Below are 16705 nucleotides of genomic sequence, written 5' to 3'. Positions count from 1 at the left end.
ATTACCATATCAACAAAATCAAATTTTATGAACCAAAACATTTTGTGGTAATGATCCTAATCTAAAACATGCCAAAAACTCAAAAATTCTGCCAACAGATGATCCAACTCGTCGAGTATGATAATGGACTCGTCGAGTTCATCACTGATGAAACATAGACTCGTCGAGTTCATGTATGGACTCGTCAAGTCCAACAGTCAGAAGGCAGTTTTTCAGGTTTTTCAGTTTTGAACAATTAGACAATGGATCTATATAACAGAAAACTACCCATGGCTCTGATACCACTGTTGGGTATTATGTACTCTAACACTCCTATGGTGCACATACAATCGTAATAGCTTTGGATCTAAGTTTTATCTAGTTATACATACAACAAAATTTTTCAAAGATAGAAACCTACAACTAGCATACAATATTGGTAATTGAAACATAAAAGTAAGTAGGAAGAATACCGCTTAATTGTAGCTTGTAGGAATTGGTCTTTCAAGAGCCTAGCACCTCAAGTGTGATGCCTCAAATGTCTTATAACAAACCAAGAACAAGAGGAGGAATTTGAGAGAGAAGTAAGGAGACATAAAATCGGTTATGGTTCTCTTAGACTCATAAGGAGGGCCGATTTTAGCAAGCTAGGGATTATATTTATAGTTTGGAATCATTAAGTTTTAAACTTGTAAACCTTAATTCACTTGGGCTTTTAATACAATAACTTATTAGCCTTATGGACTAACTCTTCATGGATCCTTATAAAGATTTAGTCCGTTTCTAATCAACATGGATCATTAGCCCAAACTATAAATATTACTGATTTACCTAATCAATCCCTACAAATTTAATTAGTCTCTTTTGATCACTAAATTAATTCTTGATCAATACTAATTAAATAATATGATTTCTCAATTAATATATTATACTTATAATATATTAATAAATCACAAATAACCTCTTTCTCAAATATCCATCCTATCAAATTGTTCTAGAGTGTTACAACCCAAATGGGCCATGTTGTATCGGGTCAAGTACATACCAATTATAGTTATGGGCTTCGACACATAATCCAACATTTATATGTATACCAGGTGGGGCCTGATGAATGTGGTGAGGCGGGGACCATCTCATATTTCTGACAGATCTGTTGCGATCGGGGCCTGTTATATGTTTGATATGTATGGTATGTGGTATTTTGGGGAACTCACTAAGCTTCGTGCTTATGGTTTTTTGTTTATGTTTAGGTACTTACGGATCCAAGGGGAAGAGTCGGGGTGATCGCATCGCACACACCACATTGTTCTACATTTTATTTGACTTTGATGTATTTGGATGTTTTGTATATATTTCGATTCTATTATGAACATGTTTTGAAAGATGGTTTTATTATTCTAAAATTTAAAATTTTAGGTCTTGATTTTAGGGATGTTACAAGTTGGTATCAGAGCCTTGGTTTGAGGGATTCAGGCATACTCTTGAGTGTGTCTGAACTCAAACTGAGGGTTTGGTAGATTTTTTTAAAAGAAAATGTTTTATGAAAGAGTTTTCTAAAAAAAGGGAGTGGTGCATGCAATCAACCGAGATCAAATAAGTTTTCCTAAAATACCCCTACATGTTATATGATATGCTTTAATTTGTGAATCTGTGAATCGCATGCTAGTTTAGGGCTAAGGATCTGCTCATGATTTGCATGATAGAATTATAGGAGAGATGTCTTTGTATGCGTGTTGTGTAAGCTTGTACACTTTCATGCTAGTATTGATCAGTCAATCATAGGATGGTCTGTTTAGGTTATGATTTTTCCGATTACTCGATGCTTGAATGTTGCTTGCTTTGTGCTCTTAGGAGTTCCCATTAACTTCAGCTAACTAGTAAGCGAATATGCTCATTTACATATTGTTGAGGCTAAATAATTTTAGAAGGTTATGTTTTAACTGTATTGTGAAACTCTTGTTTGATTCCAACCGTTGTAGTAGGGCTGGAAATTCTCGACACGACACGCGACACGACCCGCGACACGACACGAAATAAATGGGTTTGGGTTGAGTTTTTCAACCCGCCAAACCGCTAACCCGCCAACCCGTTTATTAAATGGGTCATATATGGGTTTCTCAAAAAATAAACGGGTTGACCCGCCAACCCGTTTATATTCTTAATAAAAAATTTATTTTATTTTTAAATGTATTTATGTATAAGTATTAATATTTAATAAGTATTGTATAATATATACCATTGATTCATAGACCATTTGACTGTTTTGACATTTTGACTTGTGGTGGATGGTCTAAGGTTGTAAGTCGTAACCTATATGGCTAAGTCTGTAACATGTTTCTATGAATGTTTTTAATTTTCATTTGGATGTTTAAGACTTAACATGTGTCGGTGATATGTAATTGTATTCATGAGTTAGTTAGAGGATGTTAGGGGGAGTTCCTTCTGCAACCGATGGCGGCGAATAGTGTGGTGGTTGCCCTAGGAAAACCTAGGAAGATATTTAGTGTTGGGAGCCTTGTCTTGTTAAGGATTGTATGTTCAGATAAGGAAGTGATTTGGAGGATTCGAAACGATCCTTGAGGAAAGTACGGATAGATGTGGAAAGTAGTACGGGCTGGTACTACTGAACGCATAGGATCCATACTCGAGTCAAGGAAAGATGCGATGATACCAAGAAGCTTGTAGAGTATGGGATCTCTCAATGTTTATATATGTGTTCTGATGGTTTGAATGGTCTATTTTCAGTATGGTGGTCACTCGAGGAAGGCCTGGTAGTGTTTCTGGTGCTGGTGAGGGTTCAGGTTCGAGTTTTGGAGTCGGATAGTTGGATGATCAGATACGGGAGTTCATATCGTTAGAGATTACCCGCAACATACTCGAGTAGACTCATGTGATCTTTGGTACAATGAAGGAGGGTATCATGGAGGTTTTAGAGGAGCACTTAGGCTCATTCCGATCTGAGATGGTAGTGATGATGGGAGCTCGCACTTTGACTTTCCGTGAGTTTCGGGCATTTGGGCCCCAAAGTTCTTCGGGAAGAAGGACCCGATCGCGAGCAGACGTTGGTTAGTAAATGTCGCTAATGCCTTCCACACTAATAGTTTTACCAATGGGGAAAAGGTCAGACTTGCTTCCTGTCTTCTGAAAGACAGAGCTTAAAACTGGTGGGAGGAGGTAGGGAATGCCTTGGGAGCCGAGGTGATTGAGTCCATGACTTGGGAGGATTTTGTGACGAGATTCTAGGTCAAGTTCGCACATGTGATTGAGGTACAACAGTTGGCGAGGGAGTTCCAGAACCTTTGCCAGACTACTGAGACGGTGGCTGAGATCACCACTATGTTCCACGAGAGGGCATTGTTGGTTCCGGTGTATGTAGCAACTAAGGAGATAAAGAATGCGAGGTACCATGAGATGTTGAGGAGTGATATTAAGCAGTTTGTAAGCCAATCCAGTTGCAGGACACTGGATGACAAGATAGTGAGGGCCAGGGAGAAAGATATTGACTTAGAGATAGAGAGGAAGAGGAAACCGGATCAGGTTCAGTGTTAAGAGGGTTCGGGAAAGAGGCCCAAGTTTTTTGACTCGGGATCAAAAGGCTATCAAGGTCAGGGCCGTTGTGGCAAGTGCGGAAAGGAAGACGATGTGATGTGCACGGTGGGTGGTTCTGGTTGCTTCAAGTACGGCAGGACGGGTCATATTAGCAGGGATTGCACTGCTACTACCACCACCACCCAAAATCTGACCTGATTAGCTTCCATTGCAATCAGACAGGCCAATTGCCCCTGTTTGGCAGCAGCGGGACCAGTGGTAGCACCCGCTCCAACGTCTCTACGGATTACTGATGGCTGCCAGGACAAGGTGGATGCGCCTGTTGTGAGGAGCAGGGCTTTTCAGCTGACAACTGAGGTGGATCACGCAACACCTGATGTGGTGACAGGTATGTATCTTCTCCTTCTCTCTTTTATGTATGTTGATTTTCTGCTTATATTTGTGTGTTTTGTTTTAGGATCGTTCCTCGTGAATGGTATCCTTACATTGATATTGTTTGATTCGGGGGCTACCCGATCTTTCGTATCTCTTGTGCTCGGCAAGAGGTCTGTTGGTGATCTGGGGGAGCTAGATTTCCCATTAGAGGTTAAGATTGCAAACGATCAATCTGTCCAGGTATCGAGGGTTCATCGGGGTTGTGTTCTAGAGATGTTCAACGAGTAGTATCCGATTGATTTGGTCCCTATTCCTTTGCACAAGAATAAGGTTATTAATGGGATGGACTGGTTGATCCCTAATGGGGCAGTGATTGATTGAGAGCATCAGATGGTACGCATTCATACCCCAAGTGGGGGAGAGTTAGTGGTTCAGGGAGAGGGTGCTCAGCGTGGTTCGATTCTATGTTCAGCAGCTAGGGCCATACGATATATTCAGTAGGGTTGTTTCAGATATGTTGCATATGTTATGGATACCCGGGAAAGGGTAAGGCGACTGTGTATGATGTGCCAGATGTTCGAGAATACATGGATGTGTTCCTAAAGGACTTTCCTGGAGTGCCTACGGAGAGGCAGGCGGAGTTTAGGATTGACTTGGTTCCTAGTGCGGCTCTAATAGCCAAAGAACCGTATTGGTTAGATCTTCTAGAGATACAAGAATTGTTTACATAGTTGTAGCAACTATCAGACAAGGGATTCATTCGACCGAGTTGTTCTCCATGGGGAGCACTGATCTTGTTTGTGAAGAAGAAGGATGGTTTGTATCGGATGTGTACTGACTACCAGGAGCTAAATAAGCTAACGGTGAAGAACCATTATCCGCTTCCGAGTATTGATGATTTTTTAGACCAGCTTCAGGGTCCATCTTGGTTTTCCAAGATTGATCTACGTTCGAGTTATCATCAGATGTGGGTCAGAGAGTATGATGTGCATAAGACGGCCTTCCAGACTCATTATGGTCATTACGAGTTCGTGGTGATGCCCTTTGGGATCACCAATGCTCCAGCCGCGTTCATGGACCTCATGAACCGCGTATGCAGGCCGATGTTGGATCGGTCTATGATTGTGTTTATCGATGATATCCTGGTCTATTCTAAGACCCAAGAGCTGCATGAGGAGCATCTGAAGGAGGTATTGTATACCTTAAGGAAGGAGAAACTATATGCAAATGTCCCAAATGCGAGTTCTGGTTGTGCGAGGTGCAATTTTTGGGGTATCTTTTCAACCAGAACGGTATTTTGGTTGACCCAGAAAAGGTCGAGACGGTGATGGGATGGGAGGTTCCGAAGTCTCCATATAAGATTCATAGTTTCCTTGGTTTGGAAGGCTACTACCAAAGATTCATTCAATATTTCTCCAAGACAGTGGCTCCTCTAACTCGATTGACAATGAAGACTGTCACTTTTCGTTCGGGGCCTGAGCAGCAGGCAACTTTTGAGACCCTAAGATAGAGACTATGTGAGGCGCCGATTTCAACCCTGACGGAGGGTGTTGAGGATTTTTGTACCATCCCGACTCCCATGTATAAATTTTAAAGCTTTTATATTCATAATTATAGACCTACTCGACGAGTTAGTTGCCCCAACTCGTCGTGTGGAGAATGATTAGGCTGCGTAGTTTATGGAACCTACTCGACGAGTTGGAGGACCCCAAATCGACGAGTAGAGGTTGTGCATGAAAACCCTAATTTTTAGGGTTTCCACCCTATTTAAAGGACCTTAAGTCCTTCCCGCCTCCTTACCACATTTTCACATCCAGAAGAAAACCCTAATTGAGCTAACCCCTATTTTGAGTGTATGTGAGGCTAAAAGTGTGTGTTTGGTGCATTTCTTGAAGATGCTTGAAGATTTAGAAGCTTGGAACGAGAAGGGGCTTGTAGATCCAACATCTACATCGTGTTGGCATTCATTTGAAGGTAAAAAGTCATTACCTTGATCATTTTCTTGTTAGACCTCTTTATTCAAGATTTTAGGGTCATTTCTAGCTTATTCTGGTTTTGAGCACAATTTGAAGTTGTAACTTCAGATATGGACTCCTCTAGGCCCTCATGGACATAAAGCCTCAAGCTTTATGAAGATTTGGCCCTTCTCCATGCCCTAAACCTCTTCCTCATGCTAGTTTTGAGTGTTTTAGCTTCTTGAAGCCTTGCATGCACGTAAAGTTAGCAACTTTACATGGTAACTACACCCTAGGAGGCTAGAGATCTATGGTTTAGAACCTTGGTTTCGCTTAAAAGCGTCTGAATTAGAAAATGACTGTAAGGACTCGACGAGTTGCATAGTCAACTCGACGAGTTGCATAGTGGTTTCCTACTTTCTGGATTCTGCATGAACTCGACGAGTTAGTGAGATAACCCGACGAGTTGGTTAGGGTTTTCTCGATATTCTGGACGCCGCATGGACTCGACGAGTTACTTGGTAACTCGGTGATTTGACTGGGGTTTTCACGATTTTCTGAGTTCCGAAGGAACTCAACGAGTATGCAAGATGCACTCGACGAGTTGGCCCGAATAGACTGCAGGCCCAATGGGGAATATCAGTCAGGCCGAGGGCCGGAGAATGGTCCAGGCAGGCTGAAGGCTCGGTAAGGTGGACCAGAGATGCTGGAGGTTCTAAGAGTGGGCCAGATAAACTGAAGGCCCGGTGAGGGCGGTCCAGTCATATTGTAGACTCTATATGCATGTTGTTTGTTATGATATGGTTATGGTTTGTATGACGTTGGTATTTTAGGGGACTCATCAAGCTTCGGGCTTACAGTTTTGGATTTTATTTCAGGTACTTTGGATGATCGCGGGAAGGCGAAGGCTTGATCGTGCACCTCCTCGCATTTTATGAGTTTGATTGCTAGGATACTCTGATATGAAACTATTTTGAAATTTTTTTGTAATAAATAATGTTTTTTGAACGCCTGAAAAGGTTTTAAAGTTTCATGAATTTTATGGATGTTACAATTTTGTAGTTTATTGTCATGCGTTAATCATGGGTTTAGGTACAATTTTGATGCAGAGGGGTTGTGTTACTGTTTACGCTTTGAGGAATCTGAAGCCACATGAGGCGAATTACCCTATGCATGATTTGGAGATAGAGACGGTGGTATTCGCCCTTAAGATTTGGCGACGTTACTTCTATGGGGTCCACTGTACTATCTACACGGATCACAAGAGCCTGAGGTATTTGATGGATCAGTCGAGTTTAAACATGAGGCAGCGTCGGTGGTTGGATGTAGTGAAGGACTATGATTGTGAAATCCTTTACCATCCGGGGAAGGCCAATGTGGTGGCCGATTCTCTCATCCGCAAGGCGGTCGCGGCTCCGATCAGGGATATCTGTATGAGGATGAAAGTGATTACTCCACTCTTGGAGCAGATTCGAGAGGTTTAGATTTAGGCTATGAAGGAAGAGCATCAGAAGAATGATCGCATAGTGGGTTAGATGGATTCCTTCGATTATGATAGTCAAGGATTATTAACTCTCCACCAGAGAGTGTGGGTTCCTTATTGGGGTGGTGCACATCAGATTCTGATGGAGGAGGCACACAATTCAAGGTTCTTTATCCATCCCAGAGCAACAAAGATGTATAGAGATCTTCGTCATGATTATTGGTGGCCCTGTATGAAGCGGGATGTAGCTTGGTATGTAGAGAGATGCTTGATTTGCAGGAAAGTCAAAGCTGAACATCAACAACCTCACGACAAGATGCAGCCGTTAGACATTCCCTTTTTGAAATGGGAAGAGATTACCATTGATTTCATTATGAAATTTCCTCGGATAGCGCACGTAGTGGATTCGATTTGGGTCATCCTGGATCGATTGACCAAGAGCGCTTATTTAATCCAATTTAGGAGAGTATCTCCATGGAGAAGTTGGTCGACATATATATCAAGGAGGTTGTGGCACATCATGGGGTGCCGGTTTCAGTAGTTTCAGATAGGGGTGTTCAGTTTACTTCCAGGTTTTTTGAAAAGGTTTCACGTAGAGTTGGGTACTTGTCCGCACTTCAGCATGTCGTTCCACCTGTAGACTGACGAACAGAGTCAGCGGACTATCCAGACCTTGGAGGATATGCTTCGGGCATGTGTATTGGATTTCGGTGGGAGCTGGGATACATATCTCCCTTTAGCAGAGTTTTCGTATAATAGTAGTTATCACACCATCATTGATCGAGCTCCTTTTGAGATTCTCTATGGGAGGAAATGCAGGACCCTGATATGTTGGGGTGAGGTGGGTCAGCGAATCATGGGGAGTACCGAAGTGGTACTCAAGACTACCGAGTTGATTCAACATGTTCGGAGTAGACTGCAGACAACACAGAGTCGACATAAGAGTTATGTCGACGAGCGCCGATCAGACCTAGAGTTCCAGGTTGGGGATATGGTTCTCCTGAAGGTGTCGCCTTGGAAAGGTATCATCCGATTCAGGAAGAGGAGCAAGTTGGGCCCCAGGTACATCGGTCCTTTCAGGTTATTGGCCTGGCGAGACAGGTTTCTTATCGCTTGGATCTTCCCGGGGAGCTTGGTCATATCCATAGCCCATTCCATGTCTCTCAGTTGCGTATATGTTTCGTTGATGATTCTGTAGTGTTTCCATTAGAGGATATTCAAGTGGATGATCACTTGAATTATCTAGAGACCGGTGGCAATTCTTCATCAGAAGACGAAAACCTTAAGGAAGAAGGTTGTTGAGTTGGTGAATGTGCAGTGGTAGTACCACAAGGGTTCAGAATGGACATGGGATCTGGATGACGAGATTAGGGAGCACTACCCTGAGTTATTTATGGCAGTGGACTTCGAGGACGAATTCTGATTCAAGTGGAGGAGAATTGTAACATTCGCGATTTAAAGGTATGTACCTTTTATACACTATTTGTAAAATTCTTTTCATTTTAGTCCTTATCCGAGTACGATGGGCGTATTCTATGAGTACGTTGGGCGTACTGGATCGAAGATTGGACTAGGAGGCACCCACATACGTTGGGCGTACGCTAAGCAGGGGCAAACCCTAATCTTTAGGGTTTGTAACCTATTTAAGAAGCTTATGTTTCCTTGGGTGTATCATATGTTCAACCTCCACTCCTCAAAACCCTAAGATCGAAACCTTAATTTCCATTTGTGATATTTGAGCTTGGAAGTCAGTTTTGGTGGTGTTTTTGGTGATTTGAAGGAAGAAGAACACTTGGAGGTTGCATTGGTGTGGCTTGATCTTGTAGATCCAAATTTCTCTCATCAATTGTAGCTTGATTGAGGTATAAATCTTTGAACTTGCTCCTTGTTTGCTTAGATCTAGTCTTTTATGAAGTTTTGGTCCCATTTTGGTCATGTGTTGAGATCTAGTGGATTCCTTTCACTCCAGAGGTTAGGAGTTGCTTCTCTTGATGTTTCTGAGGTCCTTAGTCCATAAAGTTAGCATCTTGATGGTTGTGGATCAACCATGCATGTGTTTAGGTCATTATGGTGAAAGAGTAGTGCTAAAAGTGAGGTTTGGGTCCATTTGAGCCATGCAAAGGCTCCAAGTTCACGACTTTATGGATTAAGACGTTCTTTTGGACTTGGATATGAAATTTGGATGTTGGAAGGCAAGTATTAAGCACTTAAGTAAAAAGTGCTTAATAGGCACGCATGTTGTGCGTACTCAAGAGTACGTTACGCGTACATGCCCGTGTCCACAACATTCATGCAACCTAGTACGTTGGGCATACGTCTGGTATGCGCAATGTACTAGGACTGGATTGGGCTTTTGTGACTTTGGATCATTTTCAGATTACGGGAGTTTGGGCCTTGATGGGTCATCAACCCTTCTGACTTTAAGCCATTATTAGGCTTTGGGCCTTCTTGTTTTTGGGCCCATAATGGGTTTTAGGAATCTTTTAGAGCTTTGGGCCATATTGGGCTTTTTAGTACTATTGGATTGGGCCTCAGACTTTGGGCTAAGTTAGGAAGGCGTAAAATGGTCTTTTACCCTGAGTATTGGACAGGTGGACTAGGATCTCAGTTATGGGTTGTAACCCACTTATTGATTGGATATTATTTGATGGTGTTAGTGCGGGGATTTTTTCGGATCAGTAGTCCGAGTATTTATCTAAGAGATTCAACAGCTTGAGGTGAGTTTCCTCACTGTTCTTTGCGGGTCGAAGGCACCAATGCCGGCCCGTGGTTTATTATGATTAGGATGCTAATTTTATGAATGACTCTTGCATGTATGATACTAGATATGTATATCGGGCGAGGCCCGATGCCAGGCGGGAACTGATGAATGTGATGAGACGGGGCCCATCTCATAATTCTGACAGATCTGTTCCGAGTGGGGCTCGATGCCGGACTGGCCTGTTATATGTTTGATATGGTTGGTATGTGGTATTTTGTGGAACTCGGTAAGCTTTGTGCTTACGATTTTCAGTTTATGTTTAAGGTACTTCCAAATCCAATGGGAAGAGCTCGAGATGATCGCATCGCACACACCACATTGTTCCGCATTTTATTTGACTCTGATGTATTTTGATGTTTTGGATATACTTTGATTTATTATCATTTTATGAACATGTTTTGAAAGATGGTTTTATTAATCTAAAATTTAAAATTTTTGGTTTTGATTTTTGGGACGTTACAGTTGTTGATAGTACGAAACATAATTTGATTAGTTTAAAACAGGCTCCACGAAAGTGGAATGAAAAATTGAGTAATTCTTTTATTAGTTTTGGGTTTAAACAAAGTTTTAATGATTATTCTGTGTTTGTTAAGTTTGTCTGAAAAATTGTTGTAATTTTGTTGGTCTCCGTAGATGATATCAATTTAACAGGAAATTTTGAATCTGAAATTAGCAAAGTAAAAGATTTTCTTAAGTTTCAGTTTCTTATAAAAGATTTAGGAAAATTAAAGTCTTTGTATGGTTTAAAACGGGCCCCACAAAAGTGGAACGAAAAATTGAGTAATTCTTTGATTAGTTTTGGGTTTGAACAGATTTTTAATGATTATTCTATGTTTGTTGGAAAAATTGTTATAATTTTGTTGGTCTATGTAGATGGTATAATTTTAATTGGAAATTGTGAATCTTAAATTAGGAAAGTAAAAGATTTTCTTAAGTTTCAGTTTCTTATAAAAGATTTAGGAAAGTTAAAATATTTTTTGGGTATTGAAGTTGTGGAAGTTCCAAATGGTGTTTGCTTGTCACAAAGAAAATATTGTTTGGAATTACTTCATGGCTTTGGTATGCTGGGTTGTAAGCGTGTTAAGATTCCACTTGAGTCAAATATTGTTTTTGATAGTAATAAGGATATTTTGTTGGAAAATATAACAGATTTTTAAAAACTTGTTGGAAAGCTGATTTATCTTACGATTACTAGGCCTGATATTGCATATTTAGTTCAAGTATTGAGTCAATACATACACAAACCCACTAGGACTCTTTTGCAGGTTGCCATGATATTATTGAGGTATTTGAAACATAGTCCTGGTAAGGGGTCATCTATTTGAAGCCTGAATCTAATTCTCTTTTGTTAAAAGGTTATTCAGACATTGATTGGGCTAAAAGACTTTTCTCTAGAAAGTATGTTAGTGGTTATGTTGTGTATTTTGGTAATTCTCCTATATCTTGGAGAAGGAAAAAGCAGTCAACTATTTCATGTTCTTCCACAGAGTCTAAGTATCGGGCTTTGTGTTCTTTGTTTTGTGAGTTAATTCGGGTTCTAAAACTTTTATATGATATTGGATCTAAAAATATTGTTCAAGTAAATATTCTAGTGACAATGATTCTGCAATTAAGCTGGCAATAATCTTGTATTTCATGATAAGACTAAATATTTCGAAATTGATGTTTATTTTATAAGAGAAAAAATTGCAAAATGAATTTTTAAATTGATTAAGGTTAGTATTTTTACTAAGTCTCTTGTGTCTTCATAACATGATATTTTAGTGAAAACTATGTCTATTTGATCATTTTTCTTCAAAGTAGTTTTTTTTTTTTTTTCAAAATGGTTAATTTGACGGGTTGTTAAAATAAATAACATTTTACATAAATTCAAACTAACATTTTGTAAATCAATGTGTAGGATATATTTTGTTGTCTTTTTGTTTTTTGTTTTTTGTGTTTTGCAGGTTAACTTATGGAGTGTTGAAGAGGTGTTGTGTACATACCACAATTGTTATCGGTTTATACGCGGATCTTCGGATCCTGTGTGACCCGGACTGTATGTAGTTGGGGTTGCATTCATTTGGATTATTTATTCATTCGATCAGTTAGAAGTTCTCCAGTCGTGCTCTCGTTTCACTCAAAATATCTCTAATTAGGGTTTGTATTTAGAGTTTGTTCAAACTTCGATCAGATCTTGTAGATAAGTTAGATTTAGGTTGAGAGATTTGTCCAGATAGTAGAGTAGGTTTATTGTAGTGAGATTTCCGCTGTAAGTTGATGAAAATCATATGTCTAATTGTCCTGAAATGATATAATAGATGATGATGTTGGAATATCTCGTTTCTACAAATTTTCACAGTTTCCACAATACTCAACACATAATATAGTCTAATTAATAAATGTAAATCTTGTTATATATGACATAGTATGTTATTTGTTTCGATTGTCATCTATAAAATCACCATGAGGGTGTAACGAAGGCTTAGCTCCTAACATGTGCCCATGTGCCCTTTTAGATCGTGCACACCACACAGTTGTAAACTTGATCTTCCTAGATTCGCGAGTTAAAGAAATTAAAATGTATATGAGTATTTAATATTTATCATAAAATGCCTTAGTTAAAAACCATTGTCGTGTATTAACATTTTTTTGTGTTATTGTCCACGGTTAGTCTCATAGGTGCACCATATACATATATATAGCATCCATATTAGGAATATAACAATTTTCGAAAACTTTTGGCATAAGTTTTATATTCGAGCTCAAGATATACGAAATTGTCATATGTAAATACACATTTACAATAATATCCAATGAAAGCAATATACACTTATAATATTAATTTCGCACATATGCAACTAGTCATTGTAGGATGATATTATAGAAGGGCAATGAGTAAAAGAGGATAAACAATCGTTACAGCATAATAATTTGTAAGCATGAGGCGCCCGCTTGGGAAATGTATAATTACTAATTATTACAAAGGAAGTGGAGAAACTTTTTTCTATTTTTATTTATGATTGTCATATATATAATCTCATGATACCAATTATAAAGGTAAATCTGAGTGCATTCCCTCCTCTTTCGCACCCGCAGACACATTCATTATAATCATTTGCTTCATATTTATTTAGGTTGTTTGGTAATTTCTCAAAAAAGTCTGGATAAAAACATGGTCTCTGGTAAAATTACAAGGAATGAGAAAAATTTTTACTTTAATATTTAATTATATTTTCACCAATTAAACAAAAATTGTATAAGACTGAAATAGAAAATGCGCATTATATAAACCAAACGAATATGAAACTTTTATATGCAAAACCCAAGCAATAGACTACACAACTCTATTATTATAAATGAGACATTAAAATAAAACTATAATTTGTATTGGATAATTTGGTTCGGATAATCGGATTTTTAGATTGGCTTTTAGCAAAACTGAGTTATAATTTTGGATATCGGATTGATTTTGATTTATAAAATAAAAACTGAAATGTCCAAAAAAGTTGAATAACTATTTATCATTTGTTTATTTATATATTTTTTTTGTTTTCAAGATACTTCTTTTAATGATTTATTAAGTGTAAATTGATTTTTTTAAATAGATTCGAATGTATTACTCAATAAAAAACATTTATGTACTTTTCAAATGTTTTTATCTAGAGAATATTAAACGATAACATATTTTTCTTATCGATCGTTCATAATTTTAATTCACAACTAAACAATTTTTTTTTTGTTTAGAGTTGTCTAGCAGTCAAGTTATATAATTTTTAGGGAAAATGACTTGGGAAGATAATTAATTTTTCAGTATGTTCATATCTGGGTAACTATTTTGTTTTGTACACATGTAAGTGACAAACTTGTTAAAAGTGTTCACATATGACTATTATGACCGCATGTACCATGTTACATCCTAGATGTAAACATTTCCAACAAGTTCGTTACTTAGATGTGTATAAAAAAAATTGTTACTCAAATATGAACAAAACGAAAAATAAGAGAAATTACACGAATGGTCCCTATGGTTTGGGGGAATTTGTGTTTTTGGTCTCTAACTTATTTTTTTTAACCCGGATGGTCCCTACTGTTTATTTTTGTTGCACGTTTGGTCATTGTCTTACCTAAAAAGACTATTGTGCCTTTATTAATTTATTTTTTAATTAATTTTCTTATTTATGTATTTATTTTATATATATTTAGAAAAATTAGTAGACCTCACATAATTGTATCTCCTCATCTTTAGTGTTCAATATCATTTAATTTAATAGTTGACTTAGCCCCTTGTTGTTTGAAAAAACCCTCCATTTCAATTGATATTTTTTTTTTCACAAAAAACAGACATGAGATAACAAATCCAGTGTTTCACTAAGATTTCGAATGGTGGTCCCAAATTCACGTTGATTCTATTTTGCCTCTTCCTCAGAGAAAGACGATCAAACAATTCCTACTCATTGTCCTTGCGGATCGGATCATCCCTATAATATACATTGTCTCTCCATCTTTAGTGGTTGAGGAGATACAAATATGTGAAGTCTATTAATTTTTTTAAATATATAAAAAAATAAATACATAAATAAGAAAATTAACTAAAAATAAATTAATAAGGGCACAATAGTCTTTTTAGGTAAGACAAGAACCAAACGCGCAACAAAAATAAACAGTAGGGACCATCCAAGTTAAACAAATAAGTTACGGACCAAAGACATAAATTCCCCCAAACCACAGGGACCATTCGTCTAATTTACTCTTACTTTTCGTTTTGTTCATATTAGGGTGACTATTTTTTGTACACATCGAGATAACGAACGTGTTGAAGGTGTTCACATCTAGGATGTAACCTGCTACAGCCGGTCATAATGGTTATATGTGAACATTTCCAACAAGCTTGTTACCTAAATGTGTACAAAAAAAAATAGTTACCCAAATGTGACTTGTTAAAAAGTTAATTATCTTCCTAAGTCATTTTCCCTAATTTTTAAATGTTTCGCCTCTTGAAAACTGAATTGTAAAAAAGGATCGAACCGAATTGTAACTTGGTTGGTTCAGATCAGATTTTAATTTAGTTTGAACTGTTTGGATCCATGTTTTAAAAACCGAAATCCATTTGGATTCATTTGATTGGATCGGATCGAACTGATCCATCCAAATGAACACCCCTAATTATAAAAAAAATAATAATAAAAAATAACTCAGAAACAATTTGTGGAGCAGTCGTCAGACATTATACAGAAACAAAAAGAAACGAATTTTAAGTGTGCGCCATAGGGAACCAAGGAAGGCAAAAATACAATCATTAGAGCCCCACATATCAAATGGAGATCAATTTGTGTGATCACTTGTCAGATCGCCAATACAAATCTACTTTAATAAATAAATTTTTTTTGTCACATGTCACACTCTCATTTAATTTGCCAAATGTCATTTTATGGTTATTTTGAATTAATTTCTTTTCCACATGTCATTTTATGAGTTTTTCTATTTTAATAAATTCCACATAATACTTTAATGTAATAATTACAATAAATATAGTAATAAATGAATATCAATTTTATTAATAGACTTATCTTCTTATTTCAAAATTCCTAAATTAAAGGTCAATAGTTTATTTTGTTTATTTATTTAAATTTAAAAGATAAAAAATCAATTTTAATAATTCATTGTTTTTCGTATTTTCTTATAAATCCAAAGCTTTAAATATTTAGACATTTATATATATTTTTAATTAACCCATGTACCATATGGGTCATACCTAGTGTCACATAAAAACATTATAAAAATAACCCAATAAACATTAAAATTCACAAAACACCATCTTATATTCAACAACCATATTTCATTTAACACGCGCATACACATAGAGAGAGTTGGTGGTTGTCGATGGGAGGGTACGATGCTGATTTAGGATAGATGGGGGGACATGATGTGATGTTCCAAAGAGAAATGAGGGATGAAGTTTTTAGGTTAGGGTAAGGATGCGATTTTTAGAGAAAAATTATGGTTCAGAGATATGTTAGTCGCCGACCGATTTAGAGCGTTATTAATCGTTGAGAGGTAAATTTTGATATTACCAAACGCCATGAATTTTAAATGATTAAGAGAATGCCTTTTAATAAAACAATTAAAAAGCTTACCAAACAACCCTTACTACTTCACCCTTAATTATGATCATAATACATAGAGTGAATTCTAAAAATGATCTATGTAATTGTCAAAAACTTATGGTTTCATTGTAATTGAAACCAAAAGTGTTGATCATAATTTCTTAAATACAATACTTGTTGTGGTTTTCATCAATGACTAATTTGAAATAACTTTCTTACCATCTTTAATTTCCATTGTGGACATTTGTGATTTCTATAAATTCATTAATAAGTTGGGGGGCCAACAAAAGTCACTCCACCACCTCGAATTCGTCTTCCTCCCTTGCAACCAAAACCAACGTCGAAGTTTAAATACTTGTTGTGGTTTTCATCCATGACTAATTTGAAATAACTTTCTTACCATCTTTAATTTCGATTTTGGACAATTGTGATTTCTATAAATTCATTAATAAGTTGGGGGCCAACAAAAGTCACTCTACCACCTCGAATTCGTCTTCCTCCCTTGCAACCAAAACCA

This window comes from Lactuca serriola, chromosome 9 (assembly GCF_051521515.1).
Source record: "Lactuca serriola cultivar US96UC23 chromosome 9, Lser_US96UC23_V15, whole genome shotgun sequence".
Lineage (NCBI taxonomy): Eukaryota > Viridiplantae > Streptophyta > Magnoliopsida > Asterales > Asteraceae > Lactuca > Lactuca serriola.
Note: the sequence above shows the minus strand (reverse complement) of the source record.